The sequence below is a fragment of the Pholcus phalangioides genome, unplaced genomic scaffold, assembly GCF_987345545.1.
Source record: "Pholcus phalangioides strain wild (caught in Gottingen) unplaced genomic scaffold, Ppha-v1.0 ptg000009l_1, whole genome shotgun sequence".
In the NCBI taxonomy this organism is placed as follows: domain Eukaryota; kingdom Metazoa; phylum Arthropoda; class Arachnida; order Araneae; family Pholcidae; genus Pholcus; species Pholcus phalangioides.
In genome coordinates this window covers 44,848,026-44,867,194 of record NW_028301602.1, presented here as the reverse complement: position 1 = coordinate 44,867,194, position 19,169 = coordinate 44,848,026, and the positions used below count along the sequence as shown (strand labels likewise).

The following is a 19,169-nucleotide window of genomic DNA, read 5'->3' as shown; positions in this document are numbered from 1 at the left end:
GCCAAGACCGTCATAATGGGGCCCTGGGGACATGGTTGCCCATTTGAATAAGATACTCGCCTAAAATACAGAAGGATGTTTGGAGTCGTCCCGAGTTTGATACCCTATTCGTAGATCCTATTCGTCCTTTTTAGAAACCTTCATGACACGGGTACAACTGAAATGTTGACATGACCACAGAAAAAGATTGCTATCGCAAGGAGTCCCACAGCGAGGGGTTTGAACACCAACCTCTCAGTGAGAATTAAAAAAAACCTGTCATTTAGAATCGGCAATAAATTATAGGTCCTAGAGTCTAATAAGCCCTCATGCACAGAAAATGACTGTGGTGCAATAAAAACGATAGAATGCACCCCAATGCAAAATGATAGGTAATGTGATTTTTCTGAGGTCCTTTTATTTGGCTATGAGTTTGTACCTTCCAATTTGCATGCAAACACTCAAAAATTTTGAGTCCGTCTGTTGGGAATTTATGGTGTGAAAAAACAAAAAATAAGAATCGCCCAAGGCTAGAGTCCTGTCAGCTCTTTCCTTGAGTGGTATGTACATGGCCGGAACTAGAGGGAAGCAGTAAACTTTATGGGGAATAGAAACACTGTACACAATTATTGTATTTCACAGTGGGGTGAGCGGCAAAATCAAGTTTGCCCATCCTCATAAAAATCATGGTTATGGCCTATGTCATAATGGTTGACACTTGTAAAACATGAGTATGAATAATGAATAAAACTTTTTATATAGTGAAACCTCGTTACAGTGATACTTGATATAAGGTTGATTTCCCCTACAACAATATTTTTTACAAATCTTGTTTGGGAATGCATCGAATCAAGTTTTAAATGGAAAAAAATACTTACAATAGTGTTTTCTACACATTTCTTAAAGTTCTTGCAAATTGTTCTGCAGTAGTATGTTCCGCTACATACGTCCCAAATTTTGACATATTCTGCTTTGTGGCCACAATAATTGCCTTTTTTAATCGAATTTTACGTATTTCAAATGTATCGAAGATCATCAGTCACATATAATTAAACATTTTGAAGAAATATTCGACTGCAATTTTGCTCTGAGATAAAATGAAATTAATTAATAAAACGAATGATTCTCACCAATATAAAATGATTTATATTATCAGTATATGAACTGTTGCAATGCCACACACACAGAAAAATAAGTTGGACTTACGCTAAAAACACTCCACTTTCAATGTTTTAATGGTTCCCCGCCCAAGAATTATGAGCACCTCGGGGAACTACTTAATACGTGAACCGTTACACATGCAAAGCCACAAAGGTAGTGAGAAGTAACTAAGCAATACTTCTACGCTTAAAGAAAAAGCTCTAATGTGATTGGTTAATTGAAGCGTAAGAATGAAATGATATCTACATTTATGTTTTAATGTAAAATTAAATGTCAATCAGTGTAAAGTCATGGCACGTTAGTTTTAATCATGCATATGAAAAAGTGCTAAACAAGAGATGATGTAAAAGCAAAGAAAAGCTTGTTTTTCTATCATTGATCATTTTTGTCGCACCACGGTCATTTTCTGCACACGAGGGCTAATTAGACCGGGACCTACAATTTATTGCCGATTCCGAACGGCAGGCTTGTTTTTTATACTCGTCGAGAGGTTGGTGCGCTAACCCCTCGATGGGGGACTCCCTGTGGTAGCAATTTTTTGCTGCGGTCAAGTCGCTATTTTTTTGTTGTGCCCCTGTGTCAAGAAAGTTTTCTGACAAGGACGAACCGAGTATCGAACTCGCGACACCTCTAAACATCCTTTGGTACTTTAGGCGAGTATCTTATCGACCGGGCTACCGCGCCCCTAAGCTTGTTTTTCTATGATTAAAATAAGAATAATTCTACCAAGTTTAAAGGGTCAAGTGTTTTTCAGAGGCCCTACTTGGCAAATTGATATGCATACTCCTCAAAAATGTCAACTATATCTGGATTTTGCGAGGCCTCTCCACTAAAAGTGCCACCTGACCGAGCTCGGGTGGACTTATGCATTAAGACGGCACTGCAGAGGGCGCCAAAAATAGGTCCCGCACGTGTAGAGATTTCGTCCTTGAGCTCAATTAATGACAGGATTTATCAAAGCTGTATTAAATACTTCGAGGCTCTTTGCCTCCATGGGTCCCCCGGATGGCATGGCTTGACCAATAATTCAAAAGTTTAAATATTTTAAAGGAGAAAATTATGACCATGACAGCAGCATAGTTAAAAAAATTGATGGCAACACTACATATAACGAGCATTAACACAAACTTCATGTTAGGCTCACAACACATACACACAGATTCCGGCATGTACCAATTTGTTTTAAATTCCATAGAGGAATGGGTACGAGGTGTATGTACTGTTTAGTAAACTAATGCAGCATTTCTCAACCTTTGGTCCGCGACAATGGCATAGGTCATTGTTTCTAAACCTTTCCCGAACCCAATTACCAGTAAAAGGTGTGAAACAATTTTACAGACCACATGTGTCCCATATTACAGAACATTCCAGTAATTTTGGTTGTTTCAATTGTTTTTATATATTTGTCCTACTTCTTTAACGATGCTTTTATTTGAATTTGTAACATTTACTAAAGTCGTGAATACACAGCGTTTTTATAATGTACTACAGTAGGGCATCGATTATCTGAATATCTATCAACCGGAACATCGGTTAACCAAAAGCATTCCAATCGGCAAATTCAAATTTGCATGCTATGTAGAAATTCTGCTAGTGCTCTTAGTGAAGTAAAAGAAAATTTTGGACTTTTCCTAAACTGTAGACCTACTTCAGTGGCCATTTTGAACTTGTCAAACTCTGTGCTATTTGTAAGACATGTGATACAAAATATATATAGTTTTGTGTTTAATAATGCTGTTTCTTTGTTTCATATTGCTCCTATGACATTGGTGCAATTTTTTTGAATGATCGGTTATCCGAATGCCCCCTGTTCCTCCAATTGTTTCATATAATCAATGCTGTACTGTATATTAATTATATTATGATAATTATGACAAAAAATATAGATGTTATGTATTTTACCGGCTATATCACTTTTTTGGGCAGTTGATTCTGGTGGCCACTGTGGTGGTCTAGTGGTCATAGTAACGGACTCGCATTGCAAGGATCCGGGTTCAAACCCCGTCATCACCGCAGTGGTGGTTGGCTGAACAGATTCTGCAGTTCCCAACTTCAAGGTACGAACGTGAGCCGATCTCCCCGTTAAAAAATCTCGCAGCAGAGAGCAGCAGGCCTACAACGTTACAATTATTCATTCATTACACTTCACTCACTATGAGTTGAGAAAAAACTCACAGTTAATAAAAATTTGATTGCAGATGGCAGCACTACACATAACAAGCATTACACAGAAACAAACTTCACGAAGGTTCACTATACATACACATATATTCCAACATGTACCAATTTGTTAGAATTTCTGCAGAGGAATATGGACGAGGTGCATGTTTGGTTTAGTAGTAGTTGGTTCTGGTGTTGTGCCAGGATTTACTGGCATTCGATCTTCGAATTTGGATTACTACAGAAAACCAGCTTCAATCATTTACCGCTGTGTCATCTGTGGGCATCAAATTTGTGATCTGGTGGAGTTAATCACAATGCCCACACAATTGCAGAGCAGCATTGCTCACAGGCCTGTTTCTTTTATTTACAAACATAATTACCTAAATGCTGATTTCTCACCTTCAAGTTGAAGGATAGATGAAGGATCAGTATTTTTCAGACGGCAAAATATTGTGGGTGAGAAGTCCATGATACATTTAAAAATTAATAAAAAAATTAACCAATTGATATAAAAAAAAGTGAGGTTTGCAGCTAAAAGTATAATTAGAATCTTCTCTTTCAGACATAAGCGTAAACTTGTATCATGGACCCAATATTCCCCCCTCAACATTTGCCAAAATCTCCATAATAACCTATGGAAATATTAGATTTGAGGCCCCCGCCCAATAATTCTACACAAGTATATAGCATACAGGGTGATTATAATTAAAGTTCCCGTATAAGTTCCGTACGTTATAACGTATATACCAATTTCAATGGAATACATCCTCAAGAACAGGCACTACATAGGCCGGACTAGTGTCAATATACTGACTTGTGCTACATTGGTCTGAGCAGTGTCAGTATATTGAAACTACTCAGACCTATACCTACCAGAACATGTGCTACATATTCCATTGAAACTTGGTACAGTATATACGCTATATGGACCATAAGAAAGGTAAAATACAATTAAAAAGGTCCATTTTTTCCACCTGGTGGTCGAAAATTGATACAGTAAAATCTCCCAACACAGCCAATAATGGGACCATGAAAATGTAGCTACTATTGAAAGGTGGCTGTTATTGGGAGAGGTAATTTTATTTCTGGAAAAGAAAAACTAAAATTTGTGATGTGTGTGTGTGCACATACATAGCATGTGAAATGACAATACATGCTGTAACTGATTACGATAGTTATATAATTGATTATATTAAAACATGATTATGTTTTGACTTTGATAATATTATAATTTTTTTTTTTTTTTTTTGACAATGAAACTACAAGTACAATTTGATACAAAAGACAAAAAAAAACAAAAAAAAAAACATATGAATACAAAAAAAATTAGGAACAGTGACCCCAAGGGACTAAGGTGTCCTTCCATTAGGTCCACAAAAATAATCTATTGTCTTTTGGCACATTTTAATTAATCAATCTACAGCACTATTATGATTCAGGCTTGCAGTGCTCAGAACACAAGTGAGAAAAACTGATATGGACCAAGACAGAGTGTACCAGCAACCCCAAACAGTTCTTAGTTTACATTGGACCTTCAACTAGACCAGTGTTTCCCAAAGTGGGCAATATCGCCCCCGGGGGCGGTAGAAGCTATGGGTTTAGTATGGGTTGGCTTGAGTTTGGGGGGTGGTGAGAACAAAAGAAATGTTGAAGAAGGGGCACAATGGAGCAAAAAGTTTGGGAACTGTGAACTAGACCTTTCCAGGGCGTTCCTGAGTCCAATCCAGTAGCTGAAGACATAGGCGCTGACATACATTCTTGTTTAAAAAAATAGACACATCCCTGTCAAAAAATTAATACCATTTACATTTCTATTCGTATTTGCGAGCACTATTTCTTGTGAACAGAACCATCCCTTGGAATAGGGAGTGCCGTTAACTTGCATATCCCCTAGTTATTATCTCAAGATTTTTTCCTCTCCACTGCCTTCATTATACCTATCTAGTATTTGTACTCAAGGAAAGAAAGCATGCATAATCTTCCCCCTCCATAAAGTTGGGGGAGTGGGATAACTTCCTTCATAATCAGCTTGAAAATTATTTTTCTCATAGCGATGTGCATTCCCCCCCCCCCCAAACTCCTTGTCCAACTCCTTGTCCAAAGTAGCTGTTATTCGGAAATTGTTGTTCAGAGGTTTCTTGTAACTTTAAGTCGATGGGATGCATTCGGTTCCAACAAAATGTGGCCATTTTTCTTAGGTGGCCGTTAGAGGAGGTTTAACTGTATCTCTTTTTTTATTTCACAAATCTCTCTCCTATTGCCTAAAATTTTGCTGTATTCGGATAAGCAGTTTTAAACTTTAATTATAATCAACCTTCACATATATGTATAATTCTGAAACTTCCCAATATTTTTAATAGCTTTATGCCTATGCTCTCAGAGGGTGATGCCCCAAAGCAGAATATTTTGGTGGTGTTCTGCAACGAGCCCTCGGCTGACTTAAAATGTTCTGCTGTAAAAATTTGCATATACATAATAGCGTTTTTCTACACTTTTCATAAAATTCTTCCAGATTGTTCTGCAACAGCACTGGTTGTTCTGTGACGTACGTCGCACATTTCGGCATGTTCTGCTTTGGGGCGGGGGTGGGGGGTAATGTATGTAAAAGAAACTGTCATGGCATATAAGTGTAGCACAAACAGTGTGTAGTTATTCTTTATTATCATTTGTGTTTCATAAAACTATCACATCAAAGCACCCCTTTGTAACTTGTATTAGCACCCTTTACCCCTCTGTAAGACGTATTTGCTCACTAGAGATGAGACGAATAGTGATTTGGCAGAATATCAGTTTTCTTAAAATTCATCACAATTATAAATAAAATTGGTGCTTTTAATTGGAAATAAAATTACTAGTAATTTTAAAATATTGATATTGAATTTATATATAATTATTGTAATTTATTTAAATATTAAAAAAATGGTAATTGAAAGATTTTTATTGCCATGATACTGACAAACAAATTTAATGATGTATTTTAATATAACTTACATAATCTATTTTTTTAACATTTGTTATAATTCTACATCTAATTAAAAGAAAATGTCATTTATTTACTCTCATCTAGTAAATCATAAGATTTATTTTCACATTTTTCTTCTTTAGATGTTCTTTGTCCCATTTGCCTCTTGCAGTAGCTCAATATGTATCTTGTCTAGGTACATCCTTCATTTAGTGAACTTTTGTAATTTATGTCCATTTCCACCTTATTGCAGTTGGATTCTATTTTCAGTTTCATGTTCTTATCCTAGAAATTCATTGTGACATAACCTCTTTCAACAGAAAGGGATATATGCTATACAACAAAATGTAATCAGTAGATTTTTAATTTATGGAAAAATTCCAATTAAATTAATTTTTTTAATTAGTTTGATGTACTTAGATTTACACAAATATTTGGCTGAATACCTAAGAATTATTTAGCCGAATTGAATATTTGGCAAAAGGTTGAATACCAAATATTTGTCCCATTTGTACTTCTAACATTGATTGTAGAAGAGTTTCCGTATTTCCAAATTATGTATTCCATTGTGTTTTAGCAGCTACATTTCTGGATCAGGCCTGCCATTTTGGGGGATCCCCCCCCCCCATTTCTTTTTCAAAAATTTAAAAAATGCAATAGAAATGGGGGCAAACAAGGTGATACATATATTAAGTACATGTCCTTTGCCCCCTTCCCCAGAAAAATGTTGAAATGACAGGTCTGTTCTGGATGCTAAAAAAAGTAAAATTTGAAAATTTATCTGTTAACCCTTTGCAGTCGATGCTGCCACAGTGGTGGCATTCCCAAGTTGTCTTAGAAGCAGGGTTTAAGTTACGGTCGCATTTTTCACAAAATGCGAAAGAAAATCATAGAATGCAGAAGAAGTAGTAGCCACTTTTGCAAAAATGCGTACAGGAGGTATGAAACAAGTAGAAATCCAACTATCAATCATTACATTAGCTTTGTAGCATTTTGCTAAAGCTTTCCCCTCTCCATTTTCGATTTTTTGCAAAAGGAATTTTTTATCCAGCTTAAACCCTGCTTAGAAGTCGGTGCTGCCAGCCTTGCGGCATGATCCCCTGGGGAGCAGTGATGGTAACTTGTGGAAAATTTCCCATATTCATGGGAAAAATTAGCCAAAATTTGTCTAAGTGGGAAATTTCTTAGTATTTGTGAGAAATTTTGAGGGTTCATCAAACAAAAGAATTTTTTTGTAAAAATAAAAAAATACAGTGCAATGCTTTTCTGTTATAAAATACTTGACTACATATTTTTCCCGCTAGATAGCAGCAACACTTAGGGAGAAATAACTCAGAAAAGCTAAATTTTCTCTTGACTAGTTAGTACTCCCATCAGAGAAATTCGCAGATCGCAGAGTGTTAAGGTTTGAAAATCTAATGCACTGCATCTGCATTATTCATGCCTATTATTATGTGTTGTGCCATGTTTTTATGATGCAGCTCCATCAGTGAATGAGATTTTTAACTTTTTTTTTAAAATTTATCAAAAAAAAAAGAAAAAAATGTCCCTGATGGGTCTTTTAATGCATGCAAATTGCATTTCTTTACACTAATTGGTTGATTTTTTAAAATAAATTTTCTAAATGCATTGGATTTCTCGCCCACTCTGTATCTTCACCCCTCAAACCCGAGGTGACCACCAATAAATGACGCCTTCACAGTATACCACAGCAAAATCTCCTCTGCACTGGGAAGAAATTGACTTTAACAACTTGTTTCTATTGGAATAGAATGCTAAGTTTGGCTTGAAAGTGAAAAAACTGTGGCTCATAATGGTTTTTTTTTCTTTTAATATAGTCCAATGGACCAAGAGGTTTCACTGTTTCAACCAATTACATCCATCTTTTAACCTATTATAAAAATCCTAATGCATTTATATAATATTCACATTTTGGTGCTATTATATTTTCATGGCTGTCATATTAGCGATACTAGAATACATTTACACAGGGCTTGACAAATACCATCCAGCGCCAGGTCACCATGGTGACTAAAAAATTGATGGCGCCTAATTTTCTTAATGTATGATAACTGAATTAAAGTCTGAAGCCGGCACAAAATTATCAGAAATTATATCAGCTTTTCTGCTAGTATGGAAAGGGGTCCCTAAGTCCTGCAAAAGTCAAAGATACACTATTTTAAATTGATTTTGTTGAAAATAAAATGCTTGGCACTTATGGAATTTTTCTGGTGCCTTAATTTTTTCCAGATTTGTCAAGTCCTGCATGTACACTCCATTCTATGTGTGTTTTTCCCCCCCCCCCCCCGGTTATATTATAAAAAAACAAAAGCACCAGATTTTTTTTTCAAACAAAAATTCATTAACCCTTTGCGGTCCGAAGGTTTTTCAAAAATGCTCTAGCAAATCTTTTAGCCTATATATCTTGTTTGTTATTGAACCAGTTTTCCATTACCAAACCTGTCATTCCTATCCTACTAAAAAGAACTTGAATATAAAATGTGGAGTCCACCTCAACATACGACTTGTCGTAGAAAATTGATGCAGAGTCCACTGCAACCTTAGAGCATATGCCAATACTGGGGGATGGTGGAGGGTGGCAATCACCTCATTCAGTAAAAAATTGAATTAGTATAGGTGGGTGGTGTGCATTTACCACCCCCCGCTCGAGGAACCTGTATTCTCTTATGAACTGCAAGGGACCCTCATAGGACCTTAGATGGTGATGAACTTGAGCGGAATACCTCATTTTGTGTTTCCAGTTATGTTTTTTGGCATCTAGTTTCTGGTATCTTTGAGGCCTGTAGAAATATTGAATATCGGAACCCATTTGTTCATGTATTTGACACTTTTCTGTCATTTTGTCAAAGTGATTTCTGATACCTTAGATATGAGGATAGACTGGTTAAAGTCAATTTTTTTTCTAGTCTTGTGTTATTTTCATTCATTATTTCTAGGAAAAAATAAGTTTATAGTAGATAGCACACACTTTTAGTGATTAAAACCACTTATCTCGTCCCTGATCCTTAAGGGGAGTTATCTTGTTCAAATACAAATGGAAGAAATTCATTTTAACTCCGTTTTTTACCACTTTCCTCATCATTGTGAAGTTTCATTGTTACTCTATGAATGGAAGTTGTTCCCTTTCTATACACTCCTGCTTAGTGACCCCCCCTCCCAATATAAAAGAACAGATAGGAGAGGGTGGGGGCAAAAGTGAAATGTAATACATTAATTTTTCCCTCTTCGATTTTTAACATGCAGACAAGGAAACCAGTTTTTTAAAGTTTTACCACCAAATCCATATTTGTTGCCGAAAGCCTGTGCGGGAGGAGAGGTCAAATTAAGAATCTTCAATGCATGGTCTGCCAGTCAATTTGAAAATTTACTAATATAGATGAAGGTAATTAATATGCATAGTTTATATAACATAATTAGATAGCCTGTGGGCTCCATTGAAATTTTTAATGTCGCATGTTGGTTTAAAAAGTTGAAGACCCCTGGCTTAACCTTTTGAACAGCATTAACTGGCTGCTCCTGTCTTCTTAAAAGCCCCTTATTTTAACATTGATAAGCCCTGATATTTTGTAAAAAAAATTTTCGAAAAAACACTTTTCTTATAACCGTTAGTTTCCACCTGCTGAAAATCAGAAGGAAGCCTACGTTATTTAAAAAAGATGAGACATTTTACAGGGGGTTTAGTGATTTCTGCTGTGCCACTTGAAGGGTTAAATAAATGCTTATTTTTAATCAAAAGGTTAAAGCACAACGTAAAGCATTTCGTTAGTGGATACTAATTTTTCTAATTATTTTTTCTGCTTGTTTGTAAAACATACATAGAAACTGTGTTTGTAGTAGAAATTTGGAAGTGCTGGTAAAAAGGAAATCTAACTGTTTCGGTAAAACAAAATGTTTTTGCATTATTTTGCAATAGAGTAGCGTATGGTAGGTAAATATATAAGTAAACTATTCCACAATATTATGCACAATTAGGAAAATGGATTAATTTTCTGCACTTTGGATCCCGATAATATTGGCTCAGAGAAGTTAGACTAGAGTTGTAAAAAGGGCTGACAGCACGGTCCCATAAAATTAACGTCATCACAAAATAAATTCCTATTGAAGAAATGAAGAGTGTGCGACTTTTATTTTTGTCAGACAGTGTATAACATGCATATGTCATGTACAGAGCTTATGTGTATAAGGCAATGCAGAGCAAATCGAAAGAAAAATAAAAATTGCCTCTAGCCAAATTTCTTAACTTCTCACGCAGTTGGTGTTAGCTGATATAAATTCATAGGCGTACGTAGGATCGACATTTGAAGTAGACACAAAAGATTTCGTGGGTGGTAGGACACAAGGAATTTCTTTGAGAAATTTCAGTTACTAACTTTCAAAAAGCATTTAAATTAATAAAGTTTTATTAAAATAGTCATTTTCTTTCGATATTTTAATGTTTTTTTGTCTATGTGCCCCTACCCTCTTGTACGCCTCTGCGTAGATTCCGAAAATTTTGTGTTGCTCGCTAATTCCAATTTAATAATCATTTCATTCCATTCCGTGCACCGCCCAGGCTCTATCGACCATTGTCAATTTTAGCCATTGCCCCGGATGAGGGGGCTGGGCGATGTCGGGTGCTTTATTATGCATATAAAAATATAAAATACATGAACATTGAATATAAAAACACATTAAAAAAAAGTGTATACAGATTTAAATATTTCTATTATACAATATATTCCGATGTGCTCTTCTGATGTCGTTTTTAGCTTTATTGAGCTTGAGCCCTTTGTTTTTCTCAGTGGCCAAGCGCCAGGTCCTGAACCACGTTTTCCCTCGTTGGCTTGGGTGAGCCTCCGCCGTGGCATGGTCCTGGACTACGTGTCTTTTCTTGTTGGCTCGGATGAGCCCTCCGCCGTGGCCAGGTCCTGGATCACAATTTCCCTCATTGGCTTGTTGGCTCAGGTGAGCCTCTGCCGTGGCCAGGCCAGGTCCTGGAACACGCGTCTTTCTTTGTTGGCTCGGGCTAATATTACAGGTGGGGCGGGGACAACTTCATTGGAACACTGCAGGTTGGCCAATCAAGCCCTGCTGCAAACAAAAAATCCACAATGGATTTAGGCCCAGCCAGCTGCAACAGATGAAAACAAATGGAACAGCTGCAGTATAATCCAATTTAATAATCAAATAAAAAGTTTTATGTGCCAATACAAGGGATTGTGAGAAATCCCAGGCACCAAGTCACCATGATGATTAGGAAATCGGTATTGGCGCCAAAAGTTCTCAAGAGTGATCGCTAAATTGGACAGTTCGTTTTTTAACATGCGAAAGGAATATCAAATCCAGGATTAGTTGAAGAAAACATTATTTAGGATCATCTTTATCGAGCAAAAACAACTTTTGGTTCTTTAGAAATTTGGCTGGTGCCTGAATTGTTCTTCAATTTGGCAAGTCCTGGCCAATACTAGTTTTTGTAGTCGAAATAGTGACCAGGTACACAATACACTGACTTATGCACGGTCTCCTTTAAAAGAAGTGTCATCATGAAGGTGTCACGCAAAGCTGTATTAAAGAGCTTGATACAGCTTTAGTGTCACGTTTGCGGGAACATTTGCATTGGCCGAGAGTTTTATTTCATGAATCAGTTTTGTGTTCCAAATATCTTTGCTAAGATATATTTTAATTTTCAAACGAAATAAAAGTTATTTTGTTACTAGTCGTCATTATCATGATACAGTATTACTGTGCTGCATAGTTTCGATTAGTAGCAAAGCACAATTCCGAAAAGATTTGCTGTCACTACGTTTAATAGGTACACGTAGTAGCAAATAACGTTTCTCAGTCTTGGAGCCTCGGGAGTTTTCCCATTGCAGAGAGTTGTTTGTCCCAGAGGAATTGATTAGGTCTTACACGAATATTCAAGTGGCGCCTGATAGAAAGCTGGTGCGTGAGAGTGGGGGAGAGAGGAAATAAAGTTTCACGATGTGCGAACACAGATCAATACGAAAGGGCTATTTTTATCTGGAGATAGAGCGAGCCCACTTCGCCTTCAACACTATAAACGATGATTTCCCTGGAGGAGTTAGGAAACACCCTCTCACCACGTAAAACAAAATATTTTTTTCTTTTTATCATTCATTATTTTCATTGTACAGCGAAATTTTGTTAAATTTGCAGCACAAGCCGGTTATATTTTTCAAACATTTGCTTTGTCATAAACGATGTTCCATTATTTATTTGATTTTTATCAAGTATTGAGAGAGTAATGTCATCATAAGTTCCAATTTTTTTTAAAATGCTCAACATTTGAACGACTTTAGGTATCCGACTACCCTACTTAACATTTGTCTATAAGATGGTACTGGAGTGTTCTTTAATAACCCTTTTTGATAGAAAGTGTCTCAAAATCTCGAAATGGTGAAAACAAATAAAAATAAATTTTGGACTAATTAATTAATATCACTTTCTACGATAAAGTCATTTTTATGTCAAATTTTATGTCAAATTTTAAGCAAAATTCATGCAATATTCGAATATTTTGTAAAAAATTTTGTTTGTTCTTTTTTCCCCCTTTATTTTGTTTTCTTTTTTGACACAAAATAAAGTGTTCCAGACTTCCATGAAGCTGGGCTGGAAAAGATCTCGGCAACGGGATAGGTCCAGTGGCAAAGTTCTGGCGTTCATTCATTCAGTTAGTGATGGTGCAGACTATGAACCAACATTTAAAGGATTGAATGGTGTGCTCATAAATAACACCAAAATCTGTTGATGTACGTGTGAATTTTTTGAAATTTCATTTAAAATATCGTGCATAAAACACTAATCAGACAAATACGTGTGGTAGACCTACGATTTTAGTTCATAACCTTAACAATATATGACAATATCATATTATAATTATGTAGTGATACAATCAATATGTTTTTAGAAATTATGTTTCTAACTCAAGTAAAATGTCAAAATATTCTGTAAAAAGTGCAATACTAAAGTGGACGTAACTTCGGTTCTAAGCATCATGTGTACAAAACAAGGCCTATTTTGGAATCGCAAAAATGGGGCTTTTTTATATAATAATAAAAAAAAAAATATCAAAATCGATATTTTCTAAAATGACGTTTTAAACGTAGTCATTTAATCTGTTGCTTATACGTTGCCTGGAACTACCACTTCGCAGTAAAACTTCCTCTGGCGACCACCTCTGAACAACAGACATATTTTGCTGGAACCTATACTAAATAAGCCTCATATCGCTATGAGAAAAATAACTCAAGCTTGGTTTTCGAAGGAGTTTCTTTTTTCCCCCGAACTCTATGGGGAAAATGTATACTTTCTTTTCTCCTGGGTACAAATGCTAGATGGGCATATTGAAGACATTGGAGAGAGAAAAAGGCCACTTAAGCGATCTATAGTTGTACCACGGGCCAATTAAGTGACCAGTGGTGCATTTAAAGATCATTCAGATCAGCTGAAAATCTGCTGCGGCCATTTAATTGAAGAGGGAATGTGCTGTGAGTCACTTAAGTGATCTGGAAAAGTGCCTCAGCTCAATTAAGCGATTTGTAAATATGCTGCGGGTCTCTAAGTAATCTGAGAATGTGCCGCTTAATTCATTCTTACAAACAAGATTTGAGATCGCGGGTCACATCAGATGACTCCTAGGGCCACATTTGGCTCGCATGTCACGGGTTGAGCATGTATGGTCTAGTTCTAGTTCAATGGCCCTTTTAACCTTTCCCCCCCTCTCGCATCCCCTTGGATAATGCGTTTTTTATCTGTTAGAAAATTCAATTATTTCCTGTAATTAATTGCATTAATTAATTTCTTTGGATTCTTTTAATTATTAATTATTATTTAATGTCCCTTTTCGGCTGTGGCTAATATTTAATTTTGGCTTTATTTATTATTATTTTTGAAAAAAATTCAGATGGAAACTACAAAAAGTTACTATTTTTTAACATTTTTTGTGATTTGGAAAATAAGATTCAGCGATTCTTCACGTATTGATTCCAACTGCAACAACTATAAATTAATGCACACACTTGAATAATTTTTTTTGACATTTTTCGTGAGTCATGTTAACGGCAGTATCAAATAAGCATACACGAAAAAGTTTAGGTTTAATGGGGCATTTCTTCTAAACAATTACAATCGCTAATCGAAAAAGAAACTTTTACAAAGCAAATTTCGCGTGATATATATCTGCAAGTGAAGGCCGAAGAGATGAGGTGTCAAAACATTGGTACGATTAATATTTTTTTTATAAGAATCGAAAAATTTAATTTTTACCATCACTTCAATTTCCTGTTAATTTTTTTTCCCCATCTCACACCCCCAAAAATGCTCTCCCGCAGCTCTGGTTAAGAACCACTGGTTTAGTTGATCGTGCATGAGAATATTTGAGTAGCTGTTGGTTTACCGCCTTGGTACATATCCATTTTTCTCGCTAAGTCGTTTCTGCTATAGTTTGCCTCAACATTGAATTTCTGCAAGCCTTAAGTTTTAGGATACTAAAATGGCGATATAGATCGGTTAACAGGGCCACAACTAGATGCTTGTCAGCCTGAGCCAGCACACATTTTTGCGCCACCTTGTAATGTTGTAGCGGAGCTCAAAGCGAAATTTGCGCCCTCTCTGGTCCTCCCTCTCGACGCGCGGGTCATCAGACCTGCCTGATCCCTACTAGTTGCGGCCCTGTCGATTAATCAGTTATAATATTACAGTATCCAATATAATCATGCATTATAATATTTAACAATTATATGATTATAGTAATCAATTACAGAACGAATTATCATTTTACACAGATTGCAAATATTTAGATTTTTTTTCAGAAATAAAACTGCCACACACACATTCCCAATAACGGCCACATTTTCACGGTCCCGTGAGTGGCCGTTGTTGGGAGGTTTTACTCCCGATAATATATCTAAAAGCCTCAGTTTCCCTTTTGAGTAAACCGTTTCAAGACAACTTGGAGGGAAATAAGGACATATAAAATGAGAAAGAGAATCTGCAAAAAACAAAACTACTACATTGATTGAATTTCTGCAGTGCTGTCTCCTCAACATAAGTAACGTGAACAGTCATATACCTGAAATAAAAAAGCCATAAAATCTTATAGAAAATGCCGCATCATCTAATAGTAAAGATGACGTTGGTAATCTGAATGAGATAACGTTAAATTGAGGATTATTACCACGCCTTGTAAAAACTTGCAAGAAAAATCTTAATCTTTAGAAAGAAGAACAAAAGATTATTTATTTTGTCGGTTTCTGTTGTAGATTTTTATTGATGTGAGTAAAAAATAGCCATATTGCAGTGCGATTTATAAATGTAGCATGTTATATTATGCATGAAATGAAGTTTAAATTAGCCTAGTTTTCCAATAAATAGCTGCTTTAGAATGTAGTCAATTGTTCAATAAAGTTGATTCCTATTATCGTCCGATTTAATCATAAATGTAATATAGGCCTATATAATTATTAATATATATATATTTGTTAATATGTTATAATATATATATTATAACCTATTAACAAATTGTTTGACTTTAATACACACGTAATAATACTTAATGGAAAATTAAAATAATTTTTTTTTTTACGGTACACTAGTTCGCTCTATTAGTGTGAATTAAAAAAAATAACCCATATGTTATTGCGAATTGAAATAGCTATTGGCATTAATTTTTCGTTGGAAAAACATTCGAAATTGGTTGCTGCCACCCAAAAATAGCTGGATATGAATAACTTTTAACCTCTCTCTTTAAGGTCGTCATTAGTGATTTTGGTAGATACACTGAAACCTCGATATAACGATATTCTTCGGACCAAGAAAAAATATCGTTGTGGAGGGATTATCGTTATATCAAGAGGCAACATTGCCATCACCTGTTACCAAATATATGCTGTTGTTAGCATCTCTTTTCTAAATCTGCGTTAGTACCATCAGAAAACGCGCTTAAAAGTATTTATTCGCCACGAGTATCGCTGTAGATGGATTTACCGTTATATCGAATATCGTTGTAGCAATTGCTTCACTCTAATTTAATTTTCCATTTTTAAAGTTAGAAAGATAAATGATGAAGCTTTCAAATTTTTTATGCAAATAGAAAACTATCTGGAGGCTTCAAACATCTTAAATAAATCATTGACTTCGTATCGTGTCACACCCAAAAAATATGGTACGTCAAAACAAGTGTTTCACCGTATTAATATATACGGGTATATGAACAGGTATATGATCTTTTTGGTTCCTCTCGGCCTCAATCTCTTCTAGGTATTTGCCTCAAGGGCACCTGATGTAGCATCTCTCTTTCATCAGTAGCTTGGCTTGTGTATCGCTAGTTGTCGTGCCGTGAGGTTCTTTCCCGCGTCTAGATCTTTTATCTCGAATGACTAGTTTTCTTCGGTAATAATAAAAACATAAATGCATCAACGTTTTAAAAATTCTATTTCAAAAGTTGAGCGAAATCGCTGATGCAGAGTGGCTTCTAAAGTCGTTATAACAATAGGAGCGCAATTTTATATTGTAATCAACCGCGCGTAATCAATTTGACGCGCGTATAAACACCTTTTGTCGAAGGCCGATGTCTTATTCATTATTGTCTGTCTTGTTTGCATAATTTCCTGCTCAATTAGTGAACCCTTCAAAGGTGAGACGTTTTCTATCTTGTCGCGTGTTCGTAACCTTCATCTCATCGCTACGGGCACCGGCCGAACAAAATCGGTAATAAGCTAGGTCACGTGCTCAGTGGTAAGTTAACGTGCAATTTATTTGTTATTATTTTATTATTTATTCGTAACCACGTGCCAGACTGTGTATGCAGCAAGCAACATCCGCTTCTGTGCGGTTTTTTTTTTGTTTTCCTTTTTCATAAACTGTAGGTCCACGTATTTTTTCCCTGTATTTTTTTCCACCAAGCCATGTCGAGTGTAGTCATAATGAGAAAAAAAAAGGTAACTATTTTTTAGTTGAGTGCCTTCCTCATTAAGAGCTTAGCTGTGTTGATGGTAAACTTCAGAGGGGGGCGCTTCCGCTTTAGCCTTTTTATTTTCCTCATCCGCCTTCTCCGCCTCTTTCACATTAGCACTCCCCTTTTCTTTCCATTCTCTTTCCTTTCATTACTATCCTTTATTTTCCCTTAATACCATTCATGAATTAGGCCTATATGTTGTTTTTTTTTAGAAACGTATTTTTCTGTTTTATAAATTGAAGCGTTTACTATATACAGGTTACCTCACAGAAAATATATCCATGCCGCTCCCTCCTTAATCTCTTGTATTAAGATCTGGAACGGCACAGTGGTGTTAATTGCTGTCGTTTTCAATTTTTCTGAGTCAGTTTCTACAATCTTGTGCTACCATCGTTCAACAACCAGCTGAGTTATAGCATTTGGTAGATACCCTGAACAACTCTAGAATGAGATGTTAGAAAGTTGGCTCATGCAATTCATTTTTCCATCGCAGTGTTCGCGAATTCTTGAATTATACTATTGGAAAGCAATGGATTGATCATGATGATCAATAACTGTTTTTATGGCCACCCATTAAAATTTCAGCATCTGAATAATATATGCTTTGGGAGGAGGATACATATGTTGCTAACATGAATAAGAATTTAAATTCCGGAAATTTATATATTCCCACCAGGCATAAATGAAGACAGAATTGTTTGAATGATTCCATGCCGCTAATTTTCTGCGATCGAAACAAAATTGAAAAGAATGCAGTAAAAGCTACGTGCTTGGTCGTTGGATATTTTAGAAATGGTCTATTTACGACATGCTCAGCTGGAAAAAAAACCGTGCTGCTTTCTCTCTCTCAACTTCTTATTACAGTGATTGCGATTTTTATCACGATCTGGCATTGCTTATGTGGACGGTGCAAGCATAATATTTTCTACACAAATACCGTCACCATCTGTAAGTGCGTATTGTAGCAGTAAAGGAGCGAATGAAGTTTTATATTTATGAACGATTCTGGTGGAAAATATCCTAAAAATCAATGATATGCAATGCAGGCACCCCTGTCCATGACAACAGGCACGCTGACGTAATTTACGGTAATTTTTGTTGTCCTCAGACTTCAATTCAGTTTTCATGTTAAAAAAAATTAGGTGTCTATGTCAGCTTTCTAGTCGCCATGGTAACCTGGTATATGCCTATTCTGAATTTATTTTCGTTTGGTATTGTGTACTTTATTTAGTACCAATGATGAAAATATAGTGTAAATGTAACGACGGGCTTTCAGCATCGGTGTATACGAATACGTGCGTGCAAAAATATGTTGAACATAACGCTGGCAAAAAACAAAGGTAGTATGAAATTGAACTTTGCTAGAAGTTGCCGATTTCCACCTCATTTCCTAAGTTTTTTCATTATTTATTTTAACAAAATATCGCAGGTAGAATCGAAAGATATCTATGCATACCGGAAAATATTGCTCAGGCAAAAGCGTAGTTTAAAGCTTTATGCAAACGTCTAAATAGTTCAAACTCATACTTTAGCTATAAACCGTATGTTACGGCAATCAAGTTGCGGTTGGTGAGAAAATAATATAAACGAAACACGGATGCATTAATAACGCTTATTATAGTTGTAAATTTGTTCGATTGTGTTCTGGAAGCTTTTTTCATCACTAAGGTCCAAGGTCATAATTTGTTGACTTTACATTTCATCGAGAAAGATAAAAATTCATTGCTGTTTAGTGATGAGAGTCGAGTTGCTGAAACGTAATTGAAGATCATACACCTGTTAGGTATCGAGGAAATTTTTTAGGGATCCCTTGTTATCCTGTTGAATGAAATTGTAGTGAAGGAATTATGTACAATAATAGAGTGGAGTGCTGGCCTGTATCTGTAGAAACATTATTGGAGCTGGACTTCTCTCTCTCCCTGCAATCTG

At 35.9% G+C, this 19,169-nt stretch overlaps 1 protein-coding gene across 5 annotated transcripts in view; it reads left to right on the top strand.

Moving 5' to 3' along the window:
• The window catches only part of LOC149083159 (protein kinase C and casein kinase substrate in neurons protein 2-like), a 52,813-nt gene that overhangs the window by 999 nt on the left and 32,645 nt on the right, over positions 1-19,169 (top strand). The window contains exon 2 of one of the 5 annotated variants that reach the window (XM_089236314.1): positions 12,871-13,035. The exons of the other annotated variants lie outside the window; for them this stretch is intronic. The gene's annotated coding sequence lies outside the window, so the exon portion shown is untranslated. The remainder of the gene's footprint in view (positions 1-12,870; positions 13,036-19,169) is intronic. 5 annotated transcript variants of the gene reach the window in all.